Here is a 5,568-nt window from a genome sequence, read left to right as displayed (position 1 = left end):
CTTTTTCCTTGGCGACGGAGAACAACAGTTCTCTCTCTGAATAAATCCGAAAGAGTTGCCTGCCGTGCGCATGGCTTTAATCAAATCCAAAGACTGAAATTAGAGTGCCGTCGAGGGTTTTTAAGGTTTAAAAGACGGAAACTACAGCAGCTATTTGATACGAAATTAATCAAAGATATGTGAGCTGAATGGGTAACGGATTTCTCTTCAAAAATAAGAATTAAGAATGAATTCAAGTAAAGTATAAAAATCAAAATCATGCAATAATGATATTACAATGTAGGAAATTCAACAGACAGCAAAAATAGAGCTGTGTCTAAGACATTGAAAGAAAACATTGAAAGCTCAAGTTACAGCATGTAGATTAATATTTCTATGGTTGTTACCAATATTCAAACTTTTCCATGTCACATGATTCCCATGTAGGCGATAAAATCCCACAATATCTCGTCAAAGAAACATCAATCCGATGGTCAAATTTTAACAACAGACGGATAAAATCAGGTTTAGGGACGATAACAAATGAATCCACATTTAAAACTACTTTGAAAACTTTAAGAAGGCAAATCAAATAAATCGAAATGTCTTATTTTGACAATGTACATATAGATGACGACAGATTAGCAGGGATAATATGTCTTTCCACTCTCACAACAAATTTTGAAACCTCGTCTGAACTAAGGTCAAGAGAAAACTAAAACTACAGGGTGTGTTGCAAGATGAGTTCAACAGTCATCGTATTCTGTTTGCTGTTTCGAAAGAACCCTGGACGATGTCTACAGATGGTAGGTAGAGATAGCCATCAGACCTTTTGTTCCTTTGGTATTAAAGTTTTCGAGATCCCACTTTTCTCAAAGCAAACATTTTGTAGAGACTGTCCTGTGTCCTGAAACCTTCTCCAATCCTCTACAAGAAGTTTCCAATGAGCAGCTGGGTCGACTTTGGGTATCTCGCTGCGATGCACGTAAATTAGAACCAGTTTTAACCTCTTGGGTAACCGCTTTCTCTAAAGCCATTACCCTTATAAAAATGCGCTTTCCCCCATCTCGCCCCCAAATAATTTTCATTAATATAATAATCATCACCGTTCATGAAATATGATTTCTTACTTCCCTTCTCTTTAAAAAAAAAAAAAAAAGCTGCATGCTAGTTCAATACAGGGGTTCAAGAGAGTTCTTAATATCTCTTCTCTTTGAATCATCTTTGGTCTCTCGTCTCTTGGAAGAAATCGCGATGTCGTGGCTAGAGCGGGGAGAGCTGCAAATAAATCGTTTACTGCTTAGATAAGAACACACCGCATTCTGGTGTAACAGGAAGAGCACAAAAATAATATCGATGAAAAGCGACTCGCATGCAACGATAGGACAAACACTTCATTCCGTGTGAGGGGAGAGCACTCTCGACAAATGGTTCATGACATGGCACGAGGCACAGCGCCACCGCATTTCGGAAAGTTTGGCTGCACGAAGTAGGAAAGAGAAGACCTGGGGCTGAGCTGCAAGATGAGAAAAGCAATGGTTGTTTTGTGCCTTGCTGGCTGGATCCTGGATACGAGATCCTGACGATCCCGATAAGACAATAGGACTGTCTGAAGGCACTGTGTGTGTGGCAGTGTCGTGAGTGGTTAGACCTCACTAATTTTTATCTGCATTGTAAAGGCACACGTGCTCGACCAACGCTAACTACAATGGCGGGTGAAGATGATACCTGACATCTCAATCCTTACTCCTTGTGTCTTTTTTCCAAAAGAAAACGCCAGAGCTGAGCTGAAACTTGAAGGCTATCTAGGCTTCGAGAAAGTGTTGTCACCATTGCAGTGATTACAAGTAATAAGGATTGAAAGACAAGCAATTTTAAAGCCGAAACTTAATGCTTCCCTTAGCTGTCTTTTACCTAATAAATCAAGTGTCTATGTGGGTGGGTGTAGCAGGTATCAACGACATGTGATAGGCCAGGACAAGCCTCCAACACACATCTTTATGCACAACATTAGAGGATAATGTCCAAAAGACCATGCTTGCACAGGAGGCGACTCTACAAAAGTCCGGAGAATACTTTTAAATAAAATAAGCTCAAGAGGGTTTCGTTCCCGGAGGGGTAGGTCCAGAAATTGTAATATTTAAATAGAGGAGTGGATCATTCGAGGCTATATCTAAACTAAATTATACAATGGCTTCCTTGTACGCTTGCGTGTGTGTGCAGGCTTTCTAAACTACAAAGAAAAAACACCGCTCACAGTCCTGTCCAATGAAAGGAGTCATGGACACACCATCCCTGTGAGACAACTGTCTGAGGCACATGGCATCCTGTAGCGTGGATCACATGACCTTTAGAGCAGCCAATGAGCTCACAGGACTGAGACCCTGCAGTGAGAGACGCTGTCATCGCAAATCACCTCTAACTGTTCCCAGTCATCTGGGTCATTACACATCAACATCTCTTGACTCTCCCCAGTGTGTGGGTGGTCAACACGGGTGGCCATGCGTGCCGAGGCGACCATCCACACGAAACAGGGTTAGATCGGGAAGGAGGGGGAAGTCGGTACTTTAGTCTCCACACTTGACAGGCAATTCCATGAACTCGTGACCCCATCACATGATCAAAAAGCAAAGCACGTCTGAAAATACTATTATTTGAACGGCGAGGAATGCGGCGCAGACGCCCGCTCTTTGTGTGACGAGTGGATAACGGGAATGAGGCGAACCTCGGTGGCTGTAAATGCCATCCTTGTAGCGAATTACCCACGTGATAGATATTTACTCGTCAGGGCGAGGCACAAGGAGCTACATTTGGGGGGAATGAAAGTATGGAGAGTGATGGAGGGAGAAGAGTTGAGAGAGAGAGAGGGTGGGCGCCAAACTTCCTACCCAGAAACACCAGTTCATCCGTTTCCTTTATTCTTTTAGTCTGCACTGTCCTTTCCGCTCCACTTTAGTTGTCAGTAATTTAGTTAGCTAGTCTCCTGAAACAGTTAATAACAACCTTTCTTGTTGTCACTTACTATTTTTATACATTCATTTGTATAGGTTCTGTTCGCCTTCTCACGCTCTTTTACCACATTTTTTTTTTTTTTTTTTTTTGGTGGCGATGTCCTGCAGATTAATCAACTGCCATGACACCCACTTAACAACATTCATATTTTCTGTTATTCCAGTAATGATTCTCCAGACCAAACAAGGCGTATGTGTGTAATGTACCCGCTAAAGCCTATCCTTTTCATACTCGCCACCCGAATAATTTCAACGACATGCGCGAGGGAAGGAGAGAGTGTAAGTGAAGTCAGTCACGTGTTCCTTTGTCGCTGTCCTCTATTCTTTCTGCTTGGTTTCTTCCCAAGCTTAATCCATTTATGCACTGAACAAAATCGAAAGCAATGTTGGAACATTTTGTTATTTTTCTTCTTTATTTTCATAGAAATGTCGATTTTAACTTTTAGCATCTTGAGTACTGTCCTGTGGTAACCGTCAAAGAGACACACTACCACTATCACGTGACATTCTCAGTGAGACATACATTAGCGCCAAGGATAAGAGTGAACCAGGTGATGACACCAGGCGACTGTTCACTACTCACGGCCTTTATCGTGTGGCTGCTGCTGTTGCTGCTGAAGTTCTCAAGCTAACCCTGACGCACTGATATGCAAATTTTAGTGGGGCCTGACCTTTCGCTGCTTAGCAACAGTTTCATCACTAGCTTATTCATCGATTCCTTTGAGTGGTACCAGTTGACGAAAACTTCTGCTGGCACCGGTGTTTGGGGAAGGTAGTGGTGGTGGTTGGGGCAGGGGTGGGTGGGAACTGGATAGACAGAAAACTCGTCACAGGCCTGTCTTGCTAGATGCTCATCAGGACCTCCATGGACCGACTAGTCCACTCCTTCACCTTTGCCAACCAGTTCTTCCTCTGTTCACATCTTTGTTGACCTCCAATGTATCTTAAAGGATGGTCTTGAGTGAAGTGCTGGATCACCTGACCTAATCAGAATAGCTTGCACTTCATTGTTTCCAGAAGGGGTTCCTGGAATCCAACGAGGGCGGGGACCGTGCTTCGTACCAAGTCGTTGGTTCCGAGTTACATGCACAAGATTTGGAACAGACTTGAATGTCAGATTCTCATATCAATAGCAGCACAATCCACCTCGCACATCCCTACAACAAGATTGGTCTGTGAGAGGCTTAGTACAACTTCTACATCTCGTGTTCTCTGTTTTTCCTTTGTCACTAATGTTAATTTTGCTCTTGTCAGTGCAGGTCTTCATTCCATATTCATTTGTCTCCTGATGCAATTAACAATTACTTTCAGGATCTGTTTGCTTGGATGACTTGTTAGACTACGATTCTGTAGTTTTAACACTGTTTACTGTTTCCTTTGTCTGGAAAGAGTTTCACTAGTGATTTCGACGAACCCATCAGCTGAACATGTCCATGTTTTTAAATTTTCTACTACAGCAACTTTCAATTTTCAAGAACTGTCCACTGTTGTAGACAAGGAATAAATTCTCTGTAGACAATAGCGCTACAGGCTTTAAATGTTATTCCTTGCAATCCGTCAGGACTGAGTTGATTCCTGACACTGACGACTTACTTTGTAATTCTGATCGCCATTGTGTTAATGGAGGCACACAGGACCACATGACAGAGACGACTGCATCCAGGGACAAGGTGCGTGTGTTGTAAACTTGTTCTTGTGACTACAAATATCATAGCACCAATAGAAAACAATGCAAACTTGGCTGGAACGATTCCTATTTCTGACATCAACATCGACAAGAAAAAAGATGACACTGGAATGAGCTGACGATGAACACGATACAGACGAGAAAAGAAACAGAGAAACAAAGTGGGAAAACCAAACATGAAAGAAAGTGTGCAACTGAAGGCAGGTTTGCTTTTTTTCCACCGGTTTTCTTGAAAAACCAAGAGCGACGATGTTGCCCACAGCGGGTACACTAGTCTACCCATCCACACACACCCCAGCTCGCTCATACCCTAGACTTTCAACGATCACTCGGCGAACAACAGTTGATCCTCGGTAAACAAGAGGAAACACGTGTTGACAATACAAACAAAAGTTTATTTAACACAAGGGAAAACAACGGAGGAAAAACAAAACCGTGCACGCACACACACACACACACACACACAGAATACAGCACACAGACGAGATACCACACTTAAACAAATACCTATGTAACTACGAAACAAATACATCTGAGAATAAACAGTCGCCAAAAGCATCCCTCCCCTAACTCGACCATGTTTCTCTTTCTGAGAAGCCTGACAAGGGTTAAAAGTAAACATGTTTTCTTGTGGGAAATGTACATAAATGGCACTGGATGTCTTCTGACTGTGATTTGTCCTTTCTTTATTCGAACAGTGTTTGTCTCCCACTCTCTTTAGGCTCGGTACAGGCTGTCCAGCGTCCATCCTACACCGAGCGATCACAAACGCAAGGGACGCGCATGCGCAGAACAGCACAGAAAAATGTACAACGGCTCGAGTCCTCCATTAAAATCGGGAAAAAATGTCTTTTATCAAGCAACAACGATGACCACCATAACAAGAAAGCA

The sequence above is a fragment of the Pomacea canaliculata genome, linkage group LG13, assembly GCF_003073045.1.
Source record: "Pomacea canaliculata isolate SZHN2017 linkage group LG13, ASM307304v1, whole genome shotgun sequence".
NCBI classification, from domain to species: domain Eukaryota; kingdom Metazoa; phylum Mollusca; class Gastropoda; order Architaenioglossa; family Ampullariidae; genus Pomacea; species Pomacea canaliculata.
This window is presented reverse-complemented; position numbering follows the sequence as displayed.